Genomic DNA, 19,121 nt, shown 5'->3' with positions numbered 1-19,121 from the left:
TTCGGTGTCAATACTCTACTATTCGGCGGGTAACTGAACTCATCGAGAAGAAAGATTAGGGATCGTTCGCCCCGCGCCCCTTCTTCCTTTGTCCGATGGGTCGCTTCACTCATATCCGATGGGTCAGTTTACACGGATCCGTCTTCCGATGATAAGGCAAGGCTTTTTGTTGTACCAAACAAAGCAATTTGGTCTGGTCTGGGTGTAATGCTCTTTCTTTTTTTGTTTTAGCCTAAAATAAAAGGGTCCAATAGCTGCAGAAGCAAGAGCAAGCCGGCCGATCCATCATATCCCTTTTGGTCAGTTAGCACAAACAAGAGGAGTCTCTGGGGTAGGGAGTGCCCCATAATAGGTTTTAGGAAAAGAAATCTCCTCTCTTCTCTGCAAGCGAAGCGACCCATCTCGGACAGGAGCGGTGGAAAGCTCGAGAAAGTACAACATTAAGATTCTAACTTTTGTCCTTCTGCTTCCTTGGGAAACGTGGACAGGACATTTTACCTAGGATTGGTGGGGGTATGTATACGTGGTCGAACTCGTCCAGGACCAAGAGCTCTGAACCAATGCTGACGGCGGACGAACTCACGACAGCGGCAGAAGAGCTAGTCATAGCTCAGATACCAAGTCGAAGCGAAGTTCGAAGTCACTATTTTATTGAACGGAAATCCTATAAAGAGTGGGACGACAGGAAGAAGAGCAAAAAATCGCTTTTGAACTAGGGTATCTCCATCTCAGGTTTCATCTCACCGCTTTGTTTCATCTCATTCGTACAGCCTCTATCGATACCGAGCTTCCCCGGTACGGTACAAAGAAAGGCTAAGAGTACAGTAGGGGATCTCCCGAGATGGAATGATGATATTATTTTTATCGTTCGCCCGAGCAGACGAAGGTTTAGCGATCATTCTTATATGACGCAATTCGACTTTTGCGAGATGGGATCACTCTATCTATCTCTTTTCTTTCCGCTTCTTCTGCCAGCCTTGCCAGCCCCTTTCTTTATATCATATCGATCTGTCTTCATCGGTTTTCAGCTCTACCGAAGAGCGCTGCCCGCTCGCCGTGATGGGACCAAAGAAAGGTACTTTCTTGTTCTTTCTTCCCCTTTCCTCTGCTAACAACATCTTCTCTTATGAAATTCTTTTCGATCTCGATAAGAAAATAAGTACACGAAACCCGATCAATCCACGAACTTTTCTGCCCTCTGCTTTTGGCTTAAACGGGGTACTTTCGTTACCGAACAAGATGTACCAGGGCCAAGGGGACCGATAGAGAATGTGTTCCATGATCTCATTGAAGACCTCTGGAACTGCTATTGCTATCCCCGGCCTCTAACTGCTATCCAGGAAGATCTTTGAAAGGTGTCGACCCGACCGGGAGAGGGAGAGGGCCCTACATCTAATCTAATAGGGGGCCCCCGACCAAAGAAGGAGGGGCATGATGAAGTGCAAAGGAACAAAGAGAGGAGTTCCCATCCTCCCTCGGGCTATCCTATCTGTCGAGAACTAGTCCAGGGCTTGGCTTGGTGCAGGATCAACTCGACCAAAGATGGAATATGGAACATAAGATTATGTAATAACATGATTAGAAGGAAGGCGGGAAATATCACATAAGCTTATCTATCCCGTCTTCTTTTTATGGAAGAAAAACGGATTGGTTTTTTTGAGATGGCAAAAGGTAGAAAGAGTGTACCGTGAAGCAAGGTTCACAGAAGGTTTGAAGTGCTCTACCGATCATCTCGTTTTCGCCGTCCCGGCATGTTACCTTCCATGAGCACGAGTTATTCAACTCCCCCTTTTTTTAGTAGGCGCCTATTGGATCAGCATCTTATGGATCTTTTTCACCAGTGGTTTTTCCTGCGTCTCCCGTGCATCAGGGAGAGTCAGAGTATCAAGGGAATCAGGGTCGCAGCCCTCTAGCAGCCAGCACTTGCACCTCGCTCTTCTAATAATAAAGAGCAGCCTGCAGCTTTATCATCTTCTAGTAACGACCAGTTGCCTACGGATTATTCTTCATCCTCTATCGCAGCAGAGATGGCACCGACCCTTTTCTTTACAAACTGCTTTGACTTATGTTCTGAGATTATGGACTTTATTTCTGTAATAGCTTAGCCTTAGCTCCAGAGCTAGTTTTCCTTATCGAGGCTTCAATTTACCTAGAACTAGAAAACTATAAGAGTCGAGATAAGATTAATCTCCTAGAACTATTACGGTGCTGGTCTTGATTGCTTGAATTTATTTGTTGAACCGGCATTTCTTTCAATTCTTGACTTCCCGGGTTAAAGAAATTCCTCGAGCCGACTTCGGCTGCAAAAGACTTTTGCCTGACTATAGATAGATATAGTATGGGAACTAAGAAGATAAGTAGCCCATACATAATGTGAAGAAGGGATCCCACCGGTCGTTATTGATTGACCTTGAGTACTCTATAGAGTGTCACTTTTTTGGGGGTGCTTTTTGTTAGTGGAGTCGAATGTTCCCGAAAGAAAGTTATTGGCATATGTTGTGATATGCTTAACACATTTACCCTTTGCTTTATAGATTGATCTTTAGCTGAAAGACCCTATCCTTTATCCTGTTCCTGAAAGCGAATTGGTTTAGCTGTCACATTCGGAAGGTGTGAAATTGGCCAATGTGAAGTTTTGTTTTGTAATAAAGGTTCACAGAATAGCCAATTTCATAAGGGCAGTAGACAGAACGGGAAGGTGCCAAGCCTGATTGCAGCACTGGTAAGGGAAGGAACTAGCTCTCAAGGGGGTGACTACATTGAGTGTCATATCATAGACTAAGCGGACCTTTTGCTGCTTTCGAAGTTACTTGCCTTTCTTGATTCCTAAACTGACGTACCAGCCTGCCCATGGCATGGCTTAATGTACTAAGACGTCATTAGTCTTATAGTCTTATGTTTGGATAGGACTAGACAGTGATGTGATGGCTCACTGCCGAGCCTGGATTGACGTACAACCCAGAATTCACAAAGAAAAAAACTAAAGAATGTTTCCGATCTCGACCAAACCATGTCTTCCATAAATTCCTCCTCTCTATATCCTGAGGGATATTAAGGAAGTCAAATCTAGTCTTATCGTTTATCTCCTCAGAGTGAAGTGCCGTACGCTTTAGGTGCTAAAACGTCTCGTCTATAGATCATAAAAGAAGCATCTTCCATAACTTCACATAGGTTTGTTTGACCGATTAGGACCCAATGTTCTCAATAAATAGAATAAATAAAGCGAAGGGAGCCCACTTCCCACTCTCCCTTCCCCACCCCAGTCCAGTAGGGGTGGCCTCGCTCGCGCCTTCGGCTCGAGCTACTTTTGCTTCTGCTTTCGGGAAAAGATAGCTTGCTGCCCAAGTCTACCTCCCAAAAAGCAAGCAAGCCATATCCTAACCAACCTACCAACTCAACTTAACCCCCGTCTCTGTTCCCTTTGTTCTCTTTCCCCCTCGTTACCCGTTAAAGTTAATTCAGTAATTAGGCTTTGCCCGGAATTTATGAGATCTTCTCGTCTGGCAAAAATATCATCCAGAATCTCGTTTATTTTATGGAGTTTCTGGTTGGAAGCTGATTCTAGCTGAAGATCATCCTCAATGTCTTTCAGAACGTTAGAGCGTAGTCTTCTGCTTTTTCGCAGAACGCGTTGTATTTTGTTTTTTAGAAACTCCAAGGTAGGGGCTTCTTCTGGTTCCCTGACCCCGGCGGGTTGACCAGGAGCCTCCCCCTCTTGCAGCTCATTTATATCATTCAGAGGTTGTTGGATGGGGGCCGGCTGCTCGACGGTACTACTGGAAGCGGCGGGTCCCGAGCGGGAAGGGTGATGTAGCTCTTGGTTGACGCTGGCTTCAGAGCCAGCATCAGCCCCATACATTACCATAGGAGCCCCATCGGCAGTTAGGATAGCCTTGACCGCCAAACCAATGGCGAAGGCCAGACCCCCTGAAAAACCGATTTTCCCAAAGAGAAGGGAGAGGGATCGCCCTGCTAGTGACCAAAATATCTGCCAAAAGAAGGAAGGGTGGTCCCCCAGGATCATCGAAATCCAATAGCATACCGCCATGAAGATCAAGAAGGAAAGTCCCGAAATTAGGACCACTATACCATTACCATCTTGAAGAAAGCGTTTACTAATACTAAATTGATTTCGTATCATTTCCTTTCTTTGATTTCTCATTTTGCTCCTCTTCCTGTTCTATTGATCAAAAACATCCAGCAGCAAGATAGCGCCGGTTTACCAACCAAGAAAGACATGGGAAAGGGTGCACACGGGAAACAGGAAAGCATTGGGATATCAACTACCCGCTCTAATAGAATTCCAGAAACACAACACGAAGAGACTTTACTGAATGACTTGATCGATCGTACTAGATAGATAGTCTCTGATAGACAACCTTTCATACGCAATTTTTGATCCAATCTCGCACTTGGTCTGATCCTCTTTCTTGATGGTCTTAAACCTGAGGTCCGACGTGATGTCATCTCCCAGTCTCCTACTTCCTTGGTACGAGCTGCATCACTGGCTCGTTCATTTGACGAGCGCTACCTGTTACAGAGTTCGGTTGCACGATAAAAACCAATGGTGCCTTCCTCATCGATGCGGACCTCTCCGTCCAATTCATCTTCTCCTTCACTTACGTCAACTAAATCTGCATTGCCGCCTCTCCTTCCGTCTCCTCCAACTAAGCCTCTGCCACCAGTGAAGAAATTGTCGGCAGCAGAAATGCAACTGCGACGGGAAAAGGGGTTGTGCTTTACTTGCGACGATAAATTCTCGTGGAAGCATGTCCGAATCGCCTATACATGATTCTGCAGGTGGATGAACCGGATGGCGATGTTTCCTCCTTTGTTGTCGCCGAACCTGTTCCACCGGATCTTCCGTCGGATGATTCTCCAACTTTGCATCATTTGTCATTACAAGCTTATCATGGCACTTATGGCAAATGTACTATCTACTTTTCTGGGTCGATTGCAGGCACCACCGTGCGCATTCTTCTCGATGGTGGCAGTTCTGACAACTTCATTCAGATGGAGAAGATTCCGAAAAGGAAATCTCAATCCAATCGCTGGGTGAATAACGAGTGGGACCGGTTGGATCCAACATTGACCCATATGGGTCAATGTTCAGCTGATGCTTCATAAAAAAATTATATATCCATCACTCTAGCACACCGCTTGCCTATTCCTCCTACTAAGCAGCCCGGTGTGCATAAGCAAAACAAACCAGAACGCCTCAAATAACAGCATTCTAGTTGGAAGAGAGGAGGTAAGGGTTGTCCTTACAAATGAAATGGGAATGGGGAAACTTTTTCATTCAGCACGGTGTATAGCCTATCCTATTAAGGAGCGAAGCGCTGCTCACGTTAAAGCTACTGTGTTGACTGTAACTACACTACGATAATTTTCATTTTTCTCCCCAAAAAAAGCAATTCTAGCACAAGAGTCAAATAACCTTTTAACCTTATTTCCGCTAAACCTGACCTTCGCCCAACAGTGAGTTCTAGCTATGGGGAATTTGAATGAAAAGTGGGCCTTGAGCACTTCCAAATACTTGAGTGGAGTGCTCACGCCCTTTATCAAATTGATATGCTGACGCGTATAAACACTCAAGCGTATAAACGCGGAAAGTACGATTCCAAATACACCAACTGCGCTCAACAACAGGGGTTTCTACAGTTTCTACCAGTTCCAGTGTATCGTAGCAGTCAGTAGGCAGAGAAGGAGTCAAAGGCGAATCTCTCTTTGCCCCCCTCTTCAGTCAATGCTTTGGCTTTCGTCTCTTTTGCCCTTTTATGTGACCAGTTTTGTATGTTAGCGCTAGGGCTATTATTAGACTTTGGTTACATGAAAAGATAACTAACAGAAATAAAAAGAGAGCAGCCAAAACTAACATGCCACTCTACTTACATAGCACTGCCCCTATAATATGACAAAAAGTATTTAAACACCCCAAACGAATCCAATCCATGAACGAGCTAGCAGCATGGCCCAACTAACTTTCCTTGGAATACAAACCCAACTAGACCTGATGAGCTCGAGGACACTGCTTGAATACATGCTCCAATCTTTCAAGAGATTGATTACATCGGGAAAAAGTACCAATCTGACACAAATGCCTCCTGAAACGCTGCTCATTGGCATTGGTAAGCAGCCGGTTCCAACACAACAACCACAAGAAGTCCCTATTTAGTTGATAAAAAGAATTACAGACTCTTGTGGGTAGATAAGTAGTATGCATCGTGTATACTGGGATTGACTGAGTCACAGACTGAATCAACGTAGCCCTGCCTTCCATCTCGCTAACTTAGTCTAGACTCTACTTAAAATAGAAGCATAAAGATTACTGCGTCTGCCGAAAAATAGGCACCAAAAAAGATCTTCCAAGATCAGTCACCTTAGAAAAACCACAATCTGAACTAATAGATGCTGATATTTCCCAAGGGAGATTATGGGAAGGAAAGATATCTTGGACTTTGCTGGGTGAATTCTTTGGCCTGAGCTTGCACAAAAAAAAGCTGCTTACAAGAGTCTGACCGAATTTGAGCAAGTGAAGCTTTAGCAAATAGAAGCTGGTCGAAAGTGAAAGTCAAGTCTTTAGATCGAAAGCCAATTCAAGTATCTGCTGCAGTGAAAATCCTTCTTTGAGACTGTATCATTGAATAGTCCCAGATTCAGAGTGAGAGTGACGGATGCTGTAGCAGCAGTGAGAGTCGGGGAAACTAAGTTCACATTGACTGTAACTGAGTAACTGATGAGTCACTGAGGTAACTAGCTGTACTGCGTAACGAACATTTTATCAGTTAGTGAAGGAGAACAGTAGGGATGAATTCTGCTGGATTTGGTAATTGCTCTAACTGAGTCTCTTGGGATTCGATTCGGGACCTTTCCCACCTCCCTCCGTTTTTAGAATGAATTTATTTTATCCTTTTTATTTTAAGCGTACTTAACCTGAACCCTGTCTATGAGTAAAGCAATCTTTGGAATCTTTCCTAATCCGCTTTCTCTTTTTCTTATGCCTTGGGAGCCCAGTCTTTAGGAGAAGCAGCTGCTCACTCGTGACTAAGGAATGAATGCCTGGTTATGTCAAACTATCCTAAATATATTGACCCTATCGGAGTTGGAGATAGGTACACGCGTAATAAAAGAAAGCTTTGACAGATCCATCGATCACGTTAAGTGCACATAGCCCCTTTATTTCGGTTGGTCGCTTTTCGCCCTACCTCTTTCGCTAAGACCCTTGTCCTGTCCCTAGATATAGCACGTTTAGGAACCTATCCTAGAGATTGTGTGCCAATCCTGTTTTCCATTCTCGCATGAAGCACATTGCCATTGATTATCATTTTGTGCGTGATAAAGTATCTAAATGCTTGCTTCAAGTGTCTCGTGTCTCAACCAAACCAAGGATCAACTCGCTGATGCTCTCACGAAATCATTATCCCAGCAACGGTTCTCAATCTTACGGTCCAAGATTGGTGTCTCCAATGAGAGCACCATCTTGCGGGGGCGTATAAGTGATAAGGGTCCAAGGTTTTCATCACCAGCAAAATCCTCTCTCAAGAGATAGTTTTTATCTCCACCTCCACAAATCTTGGCTAGATAACCAACTAACAGAGAGAAAGACTCTCCTGTAACTTAGGACTCTAGAGATATGGTTGTAATCTTTTCTTTTTTGTTTGAAATTGCCTAACATGTTGTATCATATACTATATATATATACTGTTTATACACAGTTGAGATCAATGTACAATTTTCCTTGAATCTCAACCATTCTGTTCTATTCTTATATACTCATATGATCCTTGGTGCTTTAGTAGGCGCAGGAATTACATGATCTACAGATACAGAGTTTCCTTCATCTGACCATAGACTAGAGCCACTTTTGATTCTGCAATGTTTTTTTAATTACTCCAGATTCTTTCATTTCCTTGTAAAGATCATTTCCTTCACGAGTACGCTCCCCCACTCCGCCGAATAGTCCGATTTTTCCTCCACGGCGATAGGGGGCTAAAAGATCTACTACTTTTATTCCTGTTTCAAAAATATAAAATTTTGTATCTAACTGTATAAAGGCGGGCGCAGATCTATGAATGGGGGATGTTGTGCGAGTATCTACAGGGCCTAAATCATCAACAGGTTCGCCAAGCACGTTGAAAATTCGTCCTAGAGTAGCCCTGCCGACTGGAAGACTTAGAGGAGCTCCCGTGTCAACCACTTCCATTCCTCTCATTAGACCATCTGTAGCACTCATAGCTACAGCTCTAACTCGATTATTTCCTAATATAAGAATTGCTGTACTTCACAAGTCACATTCATTTATTGACCGGTAGTCTCTACCTTGAACTACCAGAGCGTTGTAAATATTAGGCATCTTGCCCGGTCTTAGGTGTAGCCTTTCCCCCCGGCCAATGATTTGAGCGATACGTGTCCCCGGTTCTTTTTTTGCAAGTTAAACTTGCAAAATGGCTAGTCAAGCATAAGAGTAGGGATAAGCCCTGTAAGCCAATATGGATTTCTTTATCCTATAGAAGATGCTTTCCCATATATTTTTAGTGCTTTTAGATTCTATTTATATATAGTAGCCGGCCTAGTGGCTATCCTCTTTCCTGCAGTCCTAAGCTAAGTCCCTGTCCTTATCTATGGGCTGGAGATATGAGAGTTTTGGATTATGAAACAAGAGCATTCTAGACTTCTCTGTCTATAGCTCTCTCCTTTGTCTATTATATTAATGTCTAGGAGCAGTAATTTCATTGTTAGGCTAGCTGTCTCTTGCTTTAGTTAGTTGAAGGCTTCTGTAGGCTGGGCTGGACCAAAGGATCGTTCTCCTTTTCTTGAGCGTAAAGGATGTCCCACTTCCAACCTGTAACTGACTTCAATCTGTCTTAGTTGGTTGACGCATATATCTCTTTAATAATATGTTTAGGATTCAATCCAGCCCCAAGCGTACCTGGAGCTACCCTGTTTACCGGATCCAACCAACGATTAGAGGTATGCCCGTCCGGTGTCGGTCCCTCAAAATCTTTCAATATGGCGGCACCCCGCTTTCCAGGTGGCACTCAGAAAGAAAAAGCGGGATTCAAGCGATGGGGCCCTCCTCACCTCTCCCCACCCCTTTCTCACAGAAGCAACCAAAGTCAAGGTTACTCGCTATGAGAAAGGCCTTCCTTTCACTCCGCTACTTTGGACCCTCTCAAGCCAAAACAAAAGCCTGCCAGAAAGCTTTCCTTTCGGTCAGCTGCCCCTCAATCGCATTTGGGCGTTCTTTCTCTCTTATTGGCAACACCCACTAAAGGGGCATGAGCAAAAAAGACACCGGAAACAAGTGGGTAACCCCCAGGAGACGAGTTGATTCATGCAGTTATTGCATAAATCTTCGATTTGGTCTTGGAAAAGATTTTCCACAACCGAGTCCTTCGCCGGAGGAGTGGGGGTCGGAGCGACGGGCCCCGGGCGGGAAAGGGGGTTTGGTAGACCTTTTGGTTGACGCTGGTTTCAGAGCCAGCATCAGCCCCATACATCAACATAGAAGGAGCCTCATCGGCAGTTAGGATAGCCGCCTTGACCGACAAACCAATGTCTAGCCCAGAATTTGCCAGGACTATTCCAGTGAGTCCTCCTATGGTGAACAAAAAGATGAACCATTTCATAATAGAAAGAGCCCGCTGTAACTTGGGCCTTGTTAGATAGAAGCAAAAGAGACGCACTTGTATACCTAAAGGAAGGAAAAAAGTAGTGGAAGAAAATAGAAAGCAAGAAGAGGAAAAGGCATGACCAGAAGAATTGTGTGAAATAAGTGAATTTATCCAGTTGAGGCATGATTGATTGAGAAAGAATGATTCCCTCCGGACAGAAAGAGAGTCCCTTCATGTAGGAGTAGTGAGTGATATGTGGTTGGTTGTTGACCAACAGAAAGGAAGGATGCATGGGACTAGCGGGCATTGAACCCAACGGAGTGACTTTCATTCCGAGAAAACTTCGTTCGAATTGCATGTGTTGTGTTAAGCATATTATAAAATCTATCTCAAGCTTGCCCCCGATTTGGAAGAAATGCTGCTTTAGATCCCGCCCAGATCAGATCAAGGGCGGTCTATTTTTTTATCTTTCTAAAAGAGCGTTTACTACGGGTGCTCTTTAGGCTGTGCCGGGCTGTGCACTTCACATCAAGGTGACAGGATTCGAACCTATGGCCCTCTGTACCCAAAACAGATGCGCTGACCAGACTGCGCTACACCTCGTCTCACCCCCCTCAGCATATAGATCCACCCGATCGATGAAGACTCGAACCGAACTCGCCCATCCTTTTGGGCATAGGGACGCGAGAACCAATCCGAGTAATCAACCGCTTTTTTTAGAAAATCTGCCTCCAGCAAGATAGGGCGACGCCAAAAAGCCGTATAGTGCAGGAGCGCTCACATTTTTTTTTGCTTCCTCTTTCACTTGAATTAAAAAAAATCCGGCTCGCTCCCGGCTACCTGTCCTTTGGACCCAAAGCCCGCTTAGAAGTGGATTCGAACCACTGACACAAGGATTTTCAGTCCTTTGCTCTAACCAGCTGAGCTACCTGAACCACTTTCCTAAATTATGTTTTCTTCATCGAATAGCGCCCTACCTTACTTACCACTTGACTAGTCAGGGAAAAGCCCTTGACTAATAACTGAAAAGAAAGGGCTTTTTTCGTTCGTCAAGCTTTCGAGCAGCTCTTTCAACTGCCGCCTAATCTCCTCTCCCAACATGCTCAAGAACCGAGAGCCGCCCAGGGACTGCCGGAGGGAGCTTGCTTATCAAAAGAAGATAGGCCGGTCAAAACAACGCGCAACGGGCTCTCCGCTCACTAAGTAGGTAGTGCTTTTCTGTCCTCCGGGGGACTCCACCAACACACACCAAGAGGTTCTCTCTCTCACGTAATTTCGCCCGCCCGTTCCACTTCCGTGCCGGAGGAAATGGGATTCGAACCTACCTTTATTCAGATAAACTGATCGCTCTACCAACTAGCCTTCTGGGTGGGCTTAAGACACGGATTTGCTAGATCTATATACAACCTTCTTGTATCATGGGTTTTAATCCAATAAGAGCTACATAACCATGTAGCGTTGGGCTTAACCGAGACCAGACATCTGCTTTTACTGCCATTGGTTTTGTTCGTCGTGACGAAGTGACTGCCTCACACCACAATTAAGAATTGGCGCCGCACCCTAACCCTCTGGTCACTTCACTTGGCTTTCATGCCTGACTTGTTGTTATTTATACCCCGGTTTCTAACGGTTCACTTCGCTAGCTGCGGTCCCCTACTTCGGTGACCCTTTCCTTGCGGCTTGGCTTGCTTGCTCGCTAATCATTGGCTTTAGACAGCGATTTCTTTGATGTCTGTAGGATGAGAGTTCTTGCTTCATCCGTAGTTCTGCTGATTTAGGAGTAGGTCTTGGCTCTGAAGGCTTTTCTTCTCGATGCTTTGTCCTCTAGTCCCGCTTATTCTAAGTCTATGGTAGAGCTAGAGCCCGGGAAGGTTCTCCATGACAGACGAGAAAGGTTTTTTGGTCCCTTAGTAGTAATAGTAGTGACTCCCAGCCCCTTTCCTTTACAGAATAACAAAAAAGTTTATGAGTTGCATCCGAGGTTCAAAGCCCTGCTCATAGAAGGGATGGAGACAGCTACTTTTAGAATGAGAGAGGCATGGACCAATGCAATGGTGTAAAAAAAAGGCATTTATTTGGTCCAATCCAATCACAGCTTATTCCGCCTACACCTTCTTTGCCGAAAGCCCTTGTCTGTGGCTATCTTCTACATTCTCTGCCATCTTCCGTCATCCCCTTGATCGACTGTCCCTAAAGCAAAGAGCCAATGCCAGCGACTCTTCTAAGCCATAAAGCTATGGGCTAAGCGGGTGTCGAACTCATACCTTCTACGCTCCGTTCCTGGGATTGGCTAATGCCTTTCTCTTTCCGATAGGATATCCCGGTTCGTGCCACTTTCACGGCGGGATTTTTTTCCATTTTCTTCGATAAAGGGCTAGGCTAAACCTAAGGATTTCAAACCTTACCTTAGGCTTACGACTGCTTCGAGAGCATCTAGAGCAGGCCATTCCCCTATCTGTTAATTTCTGATTCAACTCGATCAGTCACCTGAGAAAAATCACACTATTGATAAATAGTCAGTTAGCAACTCATGAATGGAATAAGAGAATAAAGACGAGCTGGATTTACTTACGGAAAAGCTTGGAAACGAAGTCACTTATCAATCGATAACTATATGCGTTACACAACTTCGATTTTCAACAATGGAATAAAAACCTTCAAATTATAAGTCGAGAGACAAAGAATTTCGAATGGAATGAATTCGTATTCGTTACTGTCCAATTTATGTTATTTGTCGAGATTGGTCTGTAAGAACCATCGAGTCTTCGTCTCACTCGTATCAAATCCTAGCTACTCTAATGCTCGTGCAATTTAGCTTCTAAACCTCATGAACTCAAACTCATTAGTTCGCTCTGGATCTTCTCAATTCATCTTTCAGCTTCATTGCTCTAAAAGCAAGCCTTGAATGAATTTAGAAATTGCTTAACTTAATGGGAGAGAACACCGGGCTTGGTTCCGTACTCCCTCAATCCAAGAAGGAACTCCACAAGCAAGGAACCCTTACCGAGCATATTAGCGAAAAGGCTCATACAGAGGCAAGGAGGCCAAAAGCTTTCTTTATTTGTTAGCTTCCCGAAGAGAGGAGATGCGTCTTCGAATCAACCCTTGAACCTAACCCTCGGAAGGAGGGTCTTGGCTTATTCCCCGATCGGATTGAATGGACAACTGGTGACCTCGGGTGAGGGGCACGAAGGGAAGGGTATAATCCGTATTGCTTTCCAGTCTCACCCAAGAGTCCCCGAAAGGGCCACTTGTAAGTAAGACTCTATCTTAGATTCTATTACTATACTATTTTATTAATTGATGTATGTAGTTTCATAGAATAGAAGAATTACGGGAATGGAATTCAGGCTGAAAAGCGCGAGACACAGAGTCAGGGGTTTACAGAAAGTGGAATGGATAAAGAGAAGAGGTCGACTAGGGCGCCCACTCAGGGAAAAAGAGACAAATAACCACCAGCGGCTCCACCGAGTTTCCCCGGTAGCCTACCAGTGAGAACTACTAGGCGGTAAGGGATCTAGTCGAATTCAAGCAAAAGAATACGTCGAACCCATGCATGCTACAAGAAAGCTTGTATTTCCGTCTGGTCCAATAGATGTAACTGGCACCTTTCAGGTCGAGTCTGAAGCCATCTCTCATGCCGGACGCTTCCTCTTTTGTGCTATTCCTCATCTTGAAATCCATGCTGAACACATGGAATTCGATGCTTTACTTCCTCATTCTAAGTCCATGTGGACCTCCAAGGAACGTCAGCCAGAAAAAGGTTCAGCACGACCCTGGTTCAGGTGGAAATACTTTCAAACTACGCATCCACTCACACTAGGATCGTCAAAGTGAAGAAAGCTTCTTTTCAGCCTTGTTCTCTGTTTCGTGGTCAAAGTTCGGAGCTGCGGAAATCTTGCCTCCTGTTCATAGGGAAGATCCTTGTGTGCTGGTATCAACCGAGAAAGAAAATATCGAGCTTGAGAGCTCCCCTATTTGAATGCAAGGACCGACTCCGGTTGGTGCGCAACCATGCCTGTTGTTGTGTGTGATGCGAGGTTATGCAAATAAAGAAAGAGGACTTATAACACTATAATAGATTCAGGGCCTAGGGTCCCATACCCGGGATAAGACTCACTGCAATTGTCTATCTCAAGTCCTTTATCGAATGAAAAGTCCTCATCCTCAAGGAAATAAAAAAAAGGAGTGAACCTTAGCTAGGTTGGCTCCTAGGCTAAAGCAACTGTACAACAGGCGATGCCTCGCAGCGGTGACCAACAAAGCATTATTGAAAGAAGACAACAATCGTCCGGTGGAGTAGCCCTTTAGTAGACCTCCCCTCAGCCTCTCTACTCATACAGAGGGAGGGGAAAGAGACGGATGCTACTACCAATACCAGGTACCGGGTGAATCATACATATCTAGCTGGAACCCTTATCCTCATTTCAAGTCGAATCCGAGGCTTGGCACCTTTAGTTATCGAGATATCCACTTGGTGATTGAATTCTAATTTGTTGTTTTCAACTAGAAATGGAACTACTAATACATCTGCTCTCAAAGTCTCACAGGGAGTCATTCAGATTGGCCAATCTTCCTTACTCAAATGGCACTGGAACTTCAGCTGCCAAAGGAAACAAATGCTCAACACATGCCTCCTATTGGAGAAGCTTCTTTCATTCATTTCCCTTACCAGCCGGGACATCTGCTCCTCAAATGGTAACTTCACTCTGCCCCTCAAGCTCCGTTTGGTTCATCATGTGGACAATTCCTCCACAATCAATCTTCTTGTCTGGAAATGCATGCTTTTATTAAGGGGTTATTTACCCCGTGGCTTACCCGCATTTATCTTGGTATACCTACCTGTGTGCCTCCTAATTCCGTGAAGTCCTTGGAGCATGTGCGATTTATTCAGCGGACGATCAGGCGAGATGCTAATTGGAGAAGGACTAACCGGACCAGCCTTCCCGGAAAGCACGAGCATACAGATTCGAAGTGTTCGTTCGGAGATTCCACTATACCTTTTTTTCACTCGGGAAAGCCACTCTAGCCTATACTCTTTGTCTTGAATCACAGAGGAAGGACAACAACTATCAAAACTGGAAATGCACCTGGAACCACACTCTATGGCACACACCCCTAGTTGTAGTAGACGAAGATGGTCACCTAGGATAGGCAGACAAACCTGAACCTTAGAAAGTTGCCGGCAGAGACGCTACGGGAGAACCGCCTAGGATGGCAGACTCGATCATCTCTTTCAAAAATGTGGGTTTGTTCATTTCGAATCGGTCAAGGGTTCAGACAGGAGATGTGCTTTAGCAAAAGAAGCTTGGGCACATCCTCCAATAAAGCTAAAAGGACTATATAAAGTGTGGGCACCAGATCCACTCAGTGAGGCCGGGAAAGACTTTTCGTCCGATTCCGATATAGTAGTGTTTCAGACTTAAGCTGTGGGATAGACTCCTTCAAATGGAAAGATAGGTTATATATAAAGAATTAGCCAGTACAAGCTGTGGCACCCATCCCGACTGGGAGTGGAGTAGCCAGGAAGAGGCACCGAGGAGGTTATGAAAGAACAGAAGCTGAGAACCTGCAGGGACTCCGGTCTAAGGCCTTGGCTGACGTACGATCCCCGCGAAGCTCCACCGGAGCTATTTAGACAGATTTTTTTGTCTTCACTTTGGAGTAGGTAAACTGTGAGGCAAGGAGATGGCTTTTTAGCCAAAACAGTGTGGGTAGCCTGCCCCAATCAAGCGTAGCGATCACTGAACGATTGATTCCTCTTCTTATTTAATTCTATTCTTCATCTGTAGGTTGCAATCCGTATTCTTTCTTTTCTCGATCTACTGCTTGCTTTCGCTTACCTAGATTGAAGAAGCGCACTCACACCCAACTACTTAAACTGGGTCGGGACCAATCATGTTGATTGCCTATCCGACCCAGCTCTAACAACTGGTTTGGTTTTTGAATCACAGACTTTATCCTCTCAATCGGAGAGGCCTCTAGTCCCCAGTTCTATTATGAAATCCTTTTTTTTTCTTACCAAGGTAGTTGACTTGCTTACTTGTTAGAGTAAGGAAAGCAGACATTGCGGATCTTCACTTCAATCATAGGAAGCAGAGAGGACTGGATCTGGATACCGTAAGGCACATGCAACAACACGAAAAGCGTCGGATAAGGGGATGTGACCATGAAGAGGTTGGGCTGGTTTTGAGCTGCACTTAGACCGATTCTCTCTTTCGGTAGCAGACACCGGGATAGGCTAGGATGGGAAACCTTAGTCGATACGATAGGACTGGTTTCTTTGAAAAGCAAGGCCTGGGTCGAGAGCCCATTTCATATTATCCGGTTCCATTCCAGATCGAGCGAACCAATTGATCTTTCACCGGGGGGAAAGCTGCAGGAACTGCAAACGGAGAGATCGGAAAAGGAAAGGGTTGTAAATGAAAAGAGCTTGGCCGGCCAGGAAGAAGGTATGGTATAATATATAGTTACGAAAGGCACTGCGCTTACGCATTCACCAGGTTCTATCTCTGGTTCACAAGCCTACTTTCTTCCAGTTGAGAAGATGCATTTGCTTCTCGGGAGCAGAGCCTGTTTTTCACTTTCCTGGAGTGTTGAAAAATGAGCTTCCAGATGGATGAAAGATGGGAGAGATAAAGAATTTATATCGAAAGGAGTCAGATGGTACCGGTCTTTCTTTTGTCGATCCGTTGTCTCAGTAACGACTTTCATCCCCATGGCTTAAGTGCCATTCGGTTTCAATATACCGTACAGAGGTTCATATATGACCTTCTGTAGGATTGGAGGGGTAGGATAGTTGTCTCTTGGTCGATTGTCAAATCGCCGTTCTCCCAGTCTTGATAGGAAATGGTTGATTTGGCTGCGCCCGTCTTTACCCATTGATTTATGGCTGGGACGAGGAATGCCTTTCAATCCATATCTCCGAGGTTATTTGTTCCACTTTTGTTTCTCAAAAGTCGGCTTTGACGGCGCCTCAACGAGAGACCTTACCTTCTTCATAAAGACTGAACCCGATCCACAAATAACCTAAGGATGACAAAGGGCTCGCCAAAGAAGTGGCAGATTTGGATGGCAATAAATCAAAAAAGATTCTGTATTCAATGCTCAAATTCCAGCTTCAAGCGTTCTGCAGCTCATAATCATATTCTGAAAAATGAGGCGTGGAAAAAGGGCAACAATTCTGTCCAATAACACCAAAAACATCATTCAAGTCGAATCTTAGTTAGACTCGTTAACCAGCCCCTTTCTTTTTCTATGAGATTTCGTTAGCTGCCCACCGAGGTAAAGGAAATAGGCAGGAAAGAAAAGAGAATTTTACTGGGCTCTATTGAAATTCAAATACTATAACTATAGCTTTCAAACTTCCTTAGCTTGCGTTTGTATTTGATGGACCCGAAATAGAATCCTTCTTTTAGGCTTTCAAAGCTACTGGCCCGGGAACGACAACTTCCACTGGATTAGATGTAGGGGAAGGCCCAATGGAACTGGCTCTTATAAGGTCTCACACAGACTCAGAGATTGCCATTTGATTTCTTCCTTTCCTGCCGGATTTCTTTTATCAGCTTGAAAACTTGTTAGCCTTACCTTAGGGCTGTAATTGGATTAAGTGAACTCCCTATTCTAGTATTCCTACAAGTAAAGTATATTATACTCCTTATAGTATACAAGCCCGAAAGAGGTAGAAGGAAAGGAAACTCCCACTTATACTCCATGGGCAGGGATGGCGTCCAGGTTTCTGATAAGGGGTGCATCGCATACGGACTTTGACGCCTTTCCAAGAATAGTGGAACTCGATTTCTTCGATCCTCTCTTTTTCCATCATCTTGGTTTCGAGTTCTTTACGATCTTTTCGGTGCAAGATCAAGGCGTAACAGAGATAGACGATGTATAAGAAACCCAGGAATAGCCACCATCTTTGATTGTCTTGAAATACGCTATCCAACCAGTTCCACATTGATTGCTATGAGAAATCCAAATTCCCTCCATAAATAGAGTCTTTCTTGCACGGAGTAGTTAGAACTATAGATGTGGTTGGTTGTTGACCAACAGAGAAAGCATGGGAGAAAGATGCACAAAAGAAACTGGAACTTACCAGCTGGATTGATGGAAGTGAGTGGGGTATTGGGCATAATCCCGACCAACGAGGAGATCTTACTTAAATGGGAGGCGGAGCACGGTATATGTTTAATCTCGAACCGATTGAGGTGGGGATAGACACCTGATTGAAACCTTCTTGACGACCTCGTTCCTGTTCTGTAGACAGGCACGGAAATCGAACACTGTCACTGGGCGCATTGTGAAGCGCTTAGCCGGGTCAGCCATTCAAAGACAGCATTTTCCTGACAAGCACTGGTCACTGAATCTGAACTAAGCACCGGACAAGTACGAACAACCAGAGAAGAGCGGCCGGTTGGCTGCTTTCTTCTAGAATGTAATTACTCGATCCATCTGAACTAACCCGGACGGGAACGGAACAGTCAGAAGCTTTGAAAACTGAACTACTATAGCTAGAGCTTGCCCTACGGAGAGCGGAAAGGACTCAGTTGGTATCCGAATTTTATTGACCAAGGGAAAGGTGCTACACCCCGTTCTTCCTTCCCTCTGATGCTGCCCCCCTAGATGGGCCAAGCATGGGATGAAGATGATGTATGGGTGTTCTGTCTTTCTGCTCATCCCCATACAACCCTTCTATATTACAAGATATATTATTTTAATCATTTGATTGATGAGAGTGGCAATGACATAAAATGTGAAAATGCTTTGGCTTTGTGACCTCGTTCCTTTGTCTCACGCACTGCTACTGCTTATCGAACTCAAAGAAAGACCATCCTCCCACTCCTTCTACAGGCTACAGGCAACGACACATTATCTATTTTCATCTCTACATACAACAGAAGATCTCGTTTTGAAAGCATATGAGCCCTTCCTAAGGTCATTCAAGGAAACGGACTGCTTTTGATGGGTATCAAGATTGTTGAACAACAAGGTAAAGTGCTGTGAACCTCCTGTCTTTGACACTACGAACCTAGCTAGATTCTCTTTCAGCTGGAAAGAGTAAAGAAAGGCTGATCTCCTGTGGTTGTTTATTCACTCACCGGCTATATATAGGGAAAGGGAGACTCCTATCCTACAAGTTACTTCCCTCTTCGACCTGGTCAGCCTTTAGTTGTTTTTGGGTGTTATCCATCTCCACCTCCCAGCAGTGAGATCTTTCTTTATCGTATCTGTCTATTGAGGGAAGAACAACCAATGCATATCCTAAGCGATTCAAAGACTAGCTTTCTGCTTTCTTCTCGGAAGGGCGTAACTCATACACACATTCTTATTGAATGATGTCTGCTTCTGTTCTTTCTTTGACTGCTTAAGATTGTTGACCAAGGTTCACGTGCTTCACCCTCCCTGACTTTGAAACTACGAACCAAGCAATCTGATCTTTCAGCGTAACAAGTAATGGAAGGTTGTCCCTGATGTTTGGGATGATGAACCAGCTGTGGTAAAAGGAAA

The 19,121-nt window shown here is 44.6% G+C and overlaps 1 non-coding gene across 1 annotated transcript; it reads right to left on the bottom strand.

Annotated features, from left to right (window-relative positions):
- Window positions 1-10,142: 10,142 nt before the first annotated feature.
- TRNAP-UGG (transfer RNA proline (anticodon UGG)) lies at window positions 10,143-10,217 on the bottom strand. The gene has a single exon. It is a non-coding gene; the product is annotated as a tRNA-Pro (tRNA).
- Between the last annotated feature and the right edge of the window lie 8,904 nt (window positions 10,218-19,121).

This window comes from Vigna unguiculata, unplaced genomic scaffold (assembly GCF_037176805.1).
Source record: "Vigna unguiculata cultivar grain cowpea cultivar isolate G323 ecotype 2 unplaced genomic scaffold, ASM3717680v1 ptg000305l, whole genome shotgun sequence".
NCBI classification, from domain to species: Eukaryota; Viridiplantae; Streptophyta; class Magnoliopsida; order Fabales; family Fabaceae; genus Vigna; species Vigna unguiculata.
This window is presented reverse-complemented; position numbering and strand designations above follow the sequence as displayed.